Source organism: Podarcis erhardii, assembly GCF_964252035.2.
Source record: "Podarcis erhardii genome assembly, chromosome: 7".
In the NCBI taxonomy this organism is placed as follows: domain Eukaryota; kingdom Metazoa; phylum Chordata; class Lepidosauria; order Squamata; family Lacertidae; genus Podarcis; species Podarcis erhardii.
Genome location: NC_138511.1, coordinates 54970442 through 54978061, shown reverse-complemented (window position 1 = coordinate 54978061; position 7620 = coordinate 54970442).

Here is a 7620-nt window from a genome sequence, read left to right as displayed (position 1 = left end):
GAGAGAGAGAGAGAGAGAGAGAGACGTAGGTCTGTGCCAGTGTGTGTTCTAATCTGGAAGTTCTACAACCTAATGAAAGCAAAGTACTGGGGTGCATGACAGATGACAGGGAGGGAAGTCTACATGAAATATCTGAGTTACACTGGTTAAACATGTGCAACTCCTGGTTTCTGAACAGGGCAGCTAATCATCTGAGACAGTCTTCATAGTTATCAGACAGACCATGCAAGGTCTGCCCCCAACAAAACCCGCCAAAAATGATGAAGAGAAACTATGTCTTGGGGCAGCAGCAGCAGATGGCAGGATTGGCATAGGGATTTGTAGCATTTGCTGGAAATGGAGAGGGAAAAAAAGGAGCAGGAGTAGCCACTCCTGAGAAGTGATTCCTCCTCTGCCTCTCCTCCCCTGCAGCCCCACAGCTGGAACCCGCCTTCCCCCTTTGGACACCTCCCACTACCAACAGAGGATATCTGAACCAAACTGCAATTAGTTCTATAAGATTGTTCACCCCAGAGTTTGGCACATTCTGCATTTTGGACAGAGCAGATCCCAAGTATTTCAGACTCTTGCCATTACCTTATCTGACTGGGAATGTGGCTGTTGCTTCCTTGACATCCAGTGATATACATGGGGTAGATTGGGGGGTGGCATGCAACAAGGTTAATCAGTGCGAGACTTTGCAGTAAAACTGGTGAGGCAGCAAATTGAGGACACATTTCCTGGGCATATGGAGGGCACCAGATTGGTGAAGTCTGGACAGCATCACAACTTGCAAAGGGAAAGCAACAGCAAGAGGCACCCTAACTTCTCCTGGGAAAGGGCTCCTCAACTGGCACCTACTCACTGAGGAGGACATTGCCATAGCCACTTCTACCCTCCAAGGGTCAGCTGCTCCTATGCAGTCCTTTGCAGTACCAGGATTCGGTCAATGGGCTCAGTCAGTCACCCCAACTTCAGTTTATCCAGCGTTTCACAATACTGTGGCAACAGAGGCCATTGGCTCCCCCCCCCCCCGGGCTCCCTCTTTTCTGGGGTCATCCATTTTCTGCTGGCTAGTCACTCAGCCAGACAGCCAGTCCTTGTGACAATGGCATATTGCAGGAAAGGTCCCTGCTCCTCCTCCCTCCCTCCCTCTAATTGCACTGCCTCCTCTCTTTCTCACGCACACTAAGCATCACTTGACCCCACCAGCCCTGCCAGCTGGCTCATTTTTCACAGAGAAGAGTCCCTGCTTCCGCTAACTCAGAGGTCACTGGAGGATGCTGGGATCACACCATCCTCTTGCCGAAGGTGTCCCATTAGTGCAGTAGGATGCACCTAAATCTTTGGAAACAGAGCTAGAGGAAGAGGCATAGGGCAACTCTGGCCATAAGCTTTGCATTTATGCACCAAGGCAAAAACTGGCATGTGGAAGCAGCCGAGAGAGAGAGAGAGAGAGAGAGAGAGAGAGAAAGGGCACAGCGGAACTCTTTCGGTACCTTCTAACTTCCGCATCCCGTCCCTACATTATGTCATGGGTACCAATTTTGATGAAATTGAAGAGTAAGCAAAATTTACTCTGCCGGATGCAAAGTACAAAACTGTCAAAAGAAGGCAGAGAGTACACACACACACACACACACACACACACACACACACCATGATGGGACAGCACCTGAAGCCTTAGCCTTAGATGAACTTTCTCTGAGAGGCAAGTTTAGGGTAAATTCATTTATCCCTGTCATGCATGCTGTTGAAGCCAACCTAGACAGAAGAGCAAGGGAGTATAGGAGTGTACAGGAGTATGGCTAGCTATTTTTCATTTTGGGTGAACCTGCAAGCAACCAAGGAGCAGATTCACAATGGCATTGAGATTATTGATGCAAGAGTATCCAAAGGATGTTGACCTTAGTCTAGTCCATGAACTTTGCACTTCCACCTTCATGTCAAACTAGCTCACGATGAAAAATAAAATTTCAGCTACCAAGGTATGTATCAAATAACATCCCAGGAGAAAATTCAAACAGCTTTTGCAAATGTGGAAACAATTTTCAGATTGTTCCTGAGTTTAATGGTTACAAACTGTATTGGCGAAAGATCATTTTCTAGACTAAAAAGGATAAAGAATGAGCTACAGTCAACCATGTCCCAGGGTTCTGGGATGGTTGTGCAAGGTCTCTGAGAGGCTCCCATGAAATCTTGGACAGCCTTGACCTTGCAAGATCTCAAGAGAACAGAGGGGTTGGTTTGGGGAAGGTCATTCTGATTTTGCACAATTTTGCCTTTATGGCAACCAATAGGGGCATAACCCTCGTGTCAATTGCAATCACCCTGTATTTGATGATGATGATGATAGGCAAAGTTTTCTATACTGCCTACATTAAATACTGTTGTGTAGGAACAACATAAAATCAACAGTAATATTACGTTAATGAAACAATCCAGAATACATGCATCACCAGAGCACAGGTGAGCAATGCAGCTCTCTCAGCACAGGTGTGAGATGCTGTCCCCTTTCACCCCCCGCAGCCATGTTCCTGCTGCTGCATTCTGTCCTAGCTGTGGCTACCAGGTCAGTTCAGGGCCTGTCCCTTATAGAGTGCATTGCAGTAACTCAAGCTTGGAGGAGTTTCTGGTTCCTGGAAAGGGCAGACAATCTTTTATGTGAAGAAGACACTATTATTCCTGGCAACTGCAAGAGGGTGGGTGTTCGAATAAAAACAAAGACTAAAAATCTTGCCTTTGTTAATGTTTTTAAATGATGCCACACAGAAGAATTTGTTCTAAGGTCACTCACACAGACCTGCTTACTGAGAATTCATCCTGATTTGTTTGCACAAAGTTTGTGAGGATGACCTCAGCTGTTAAACATCAATTCTGATTTGTTTGCCGGGAGGTTATATGGTGTTGCATCAAGCAATTGTTATCTCACACCTTCTAGTGCATTTCCCCATCACTCTGCTTATTGCAAAAAGTCTTTTTTTTGGGGGGGGGGTGAGTTGTTTGTGGAAGAACACCAAACCAACTTTAACTGACAATCTGAATTTGCCTGTAAGTGATTGAATCCACTGGCAACCACCTGGAAGCACCACAAATATTGTGGGAGACGGCTTCAAAGGTGCATTTTCCTCCTGCTTTCCAGGTGGCTGGGGGCAACAGGGTTGGTGGGGAGATGAGCCAATCTTCTGGGTTGTGGAGAGGTGAGCAAATAAAGGAGTGAGTAACTTTTAGCACATCTCCCAGCTTAATACTCCCAGAAAGTGTCTGGTGTTCCTTTGTTTAACTTTGAATTTATAAGTGATTGGGGAAGATGGCAAAGATTTACAGGAAAAGGAGACAGTGATCCATGGATTTGGTAAGTATTACAGCTCCCCCCCCCTCTCTCTCTCTCTCTCTCACACACACACACACACACACACTGCTTGTGTTAACATGTCTTGCCAAATTACTAGAAGGGATGTTCCATTCTTTCCTCACAAGGCCGAAATAGGGCTTCCCTCCTCAGGTGCAGGCTACCTTTCTTACAGCAAAAGCTGGATGTTAGTGGTACTTTGTAACCATTACTCAGCTCTGCCTCCATCCTTAGGGGGAAACACAGGTTCTCTTTGTAGGTGGCAGATAGGAATAAAGAGAAACCAGATGGTCCTCTTTATTAACAAAGCTGGGGTGAATTTTAGGTGGGGTGCAAAGGGGCGAAAAAGGCAATAGAGGCAATAGAAGCTACACTGGATAGCTTTACCTAGTAGAGGGAGAGAATAAAGTCCCATCGGCAGATGGTATATGCAGTAGCGGTCTATTAGGTGGCACAAATGGGGCACTGTTGCTCTCCTGGCTTCCCAACACAAGAGGGCGCTAGCACTTAGCAAGAGGGAGAGGGGAGCGAGGGAGTGAGTGAAATGCAGAGAGTATGGCACAGCCCACCATCTTGCGCCACACTGCACCATACTCTCTGCACCTCTCCTTCCCCTTTCGGTAAGTGCCAGGGGCCCTTTGTGTTGGGAATCTGGGAGAGCAACAGTGCCCCACCCACACCACCTCACCCGCAAATACTGGGTGCAAGATCCTCTTCCTCAAGTTTTGTATCCTGCTGTTGTATGGCTAATGTTCAGCTAATGTGCTTCACAGAACTGTTCTCTCTTTTTAAAATCCCACCTAGAAGATGGCCCCATTTCAGGACAAGAGAGTGAGGTTTCCATAGAGGTTTCCTGCAGTGCCTATTATCGTTTGGACTGTTTGCAAAATCCGCTTTCTGGCATTTCCTGCCATATACAAAAGATCCAGACCCTAAGCAAGATCTTCCTTCTTTCTTTTCCAGCGCCTGCTCTGACAACTGCTCTCATCTGGAGGGAAAGTGCATTGCCATGGATACCAGAGGGAAAAGAAGGCAGGTTCCAAAAGAAAATGTTTGTCAGACATAAATGGTTAATTAAAGATTAAAGGAACACTGAATGGTTCTAGAGTGCTCAGGGGTGGAAAGAAAGAGCTCTCTGTCTCCTGGGGTGAACACTGAATAGCCACTCAGGCTGTACAGGTAGCACTAAGTGTCTATGTGTGGCACACTTCGATGGAGTTGTTTGTTGGGGGGGGGCGGAATACAGGAGGGACTAGGTCTGATGTAGCTTAGTGGTGCCACCTAGAGTGTCTGGGATTCTTACACCTGAAGTTAACCTTGAATGGACAGCTATTTACTATACAGTCTCTGAATAAATATCTTCCAGCTGAGCCCTTCAAAACAGTAGATCAACTGGTCTCAGCTGGGCAGACCTTTTGAAATGTATGCTCAGAGTCATCAGGGAGGTGGAACTAACCTCTCAGTATCAGAGATGGAGCAGATTTCATGATTAGGCCAAATGGCCCATCTCAGAATAGAGCTGTCACTAAAACTTTGTGCTAAAATAGTATGACTCAGCTACATGTTTGTGTTCTAATGGTAGTTCACAAGGTTCTGCCAAAAAAGAAGAAGAAAGTTATGGGTTTTGAGGACATAAAACTTTCCTCTTTGTTTATATTTTTTCCTAGAGCTGGGGTAGAGGAAAGGGTCCTGAGGGAAAGGGATTCAGAAACTCCCTTCTACAGATGACAGTGCAAGCTTCTATTCTCAGGCTGATAGTAGGGATGGCGAGCAGTGATGATTTTTGGTGGGACAGATGCACAGGAGGAAAATATTAAACCACTTGCCATTAGCTAGAGTCCACCTCCTCCTGCAAGACACTATTCTTAAAGTGGGAAAAGAACCACATGAAACCCATCCCTGCATTTCGCCTCTCCTCTGTTTTGGCTCCCAGATACAGTATTGCCTGAAGCCAGAAAGATAGACAGGTGCATTCTTTGCTCTGAGAGCTTCAAATGATAGCTAGGAAAAGGGGAAAAGGAGGGAGGCCTTTGCAAGCAGCTGAATGTCTATATTAATTATTAAGGGAATGATATGGCTGCATGGATATAAATATTTCACTCTTTCCAGTTCAGTGCCTTTCTGACAGGGCAGCGATGATCTAAAGGAAGAAGTGAGGCCTTTTAACATTATTACCATCATCATTATAGTATTACATTTATATTCCATCTCTTCTCCAATGAGCTTGAGGTGGGGTGCACACTTCTCTCCTCCTCCATTTTATCCTCACAACAACCCTGTGAAGTAGGTTAGGCTGAAGTAGGTTAGGCTCACAGGCATTCATGGTTGAGTGGGGATTTGAACCCTGTTCTCCCAGGTCCTAGTTGGACACTCTAACCACTGTACTGCACGGGCTCTCAAAGTGGTCTCTTCAGTTCACTGGTCTGTTTTACAGTGAAAACACCAGGATAACAAGCTCCAGGAAGGAGCTGCTCCATTGAATCATGGAGGCAGAAAGTTCCACTTGCCTGCATTGCCAGGACACCTGCTCCTTAGTCCCCTGATCAGCCCTCATTTGTCTAGAGCTGGGAGAGCAAGTTCCCATTGGTGCTTGCCAGGCAGAGAGATGGCTCAAGAAGGGTGTCAGGCTACACCCATGAGGGAAAGCAGAGCCAATATCACATACCTGGAACTAAAATGATTTAGATTATGTAGCTGTATAACAACAACAACAACAACAACAACAACAACAACAACAACAACAACAACAACAACAACAATGTCTTAATATCTGTTTATCTAGTTGGGACACTGCTTCATACATATTAATTTTATTGTTATTAATTTATTTTTTATTCCCTAAAATTTATACACTTGATAGTAAAATCTTTCTTACTTTATGGTAAAAAACCCCCCAAAGCATTTTACAAAAAGATTTTTTTAAAAAATGAATAAAAAAATGAAGACCACTCTTTCTTTCTTTTTAATCTTTCTCCCCTGGAAAGATTAAAAATCCAGACGTGAACAATGGAAAAGACTATAAACTGCCCGTTTGCTATCTGGAAACTAAACTGGTCTGTGTTAGTTAATTTCCCCAAACCACATTTCCTCTTATAATCCAAAACGAGTTAGGGAACATTTTCTTTAAACATGCTTAAAGTGCAGCCAAGTGTCCATGAGTTATTGTGGACCTGCTCTGACTATGCCTATGTAACTGGGCAATGGGAGAAGTCTATGGGAGTCCACACTGTTGCATTGGAAACCTGAAGCAGGATTAGCCATAGTGCTGTCTGCTGTAGTACTCGTTTTACTTCGCCATGCTCTGCTGTATATATTTTTCCATAAAATAAATATTACAAAGACATGGGAGTGTTTAACTAAATCTATTCAGAGCAGCCCCATTGAAATTAAGGAACCTAAGCTACTGATGTCTATTAACTTCAGCTGGTCTACTCTGAGTAGAAATAGCATTGTATATCATCTCTTAAGTCTCCTATGTCCTCCTATCCAAAGGAAATGAAAGCCTTTAGTGCTGCCCTGGAATTCTCACTGCTCGGATAAGTGGGGAAGCACTTAACAATGCATTTTTGCTCATCTTTTATTAGCAAAGACATTCACTCTTTGAGAAAAGCATGTGGATTTGGGTCACTATCTGGTAAGGTTTGGATACACGAAACAAAGAGATTATTTTAGACAGCCTGGGGCAAACACAGTTTTGCTCTAAAAGGTTGCTTGACAGCTCCAGAATGGTTTCTATAATGCTAGGTGGGAGCTGAGTCTGACAATACACTCTGCCATCCAACTTTTTGTTTTATTATATATTTTGTGCTTTCATTTTGTTGCATGGTGTAATCTCAAAGCTGTGAACATGTACATTCTTTCAGTGACAGGGTTGGCCACAACAACCATGGGCTCAAGAGGTAGACCAAAGAGCAGCTGTAACCATTGTTACGTGTTGTGCCATATTTGTACCAATTTCCCAAAAATTTCAGTGCAAAACAGGATGGCAGGTCAAATGCACAATGTACAAATGATACAGACAAGGCCAAAGTATATGTGGCTAGCTGTGATAGACAGTATATCCTGAAACATTCATCAGATAATGCTTTCACATATAACCTGTTCAGCATAAGTGAAGCTGGTATAATTACCACTGCAACACCCAAAAGCTTTTCTGTACATTGATCTCAGTAGGAGCAGTTGACCTAGGAGACATTTTGACCTTGGCAAGATTACTTCCAGAGCTGACCAGTGACATAAAGACCAGCAGCCTGACATGCAGGGGTAATGGCACTCCTGCATTTAGCCCA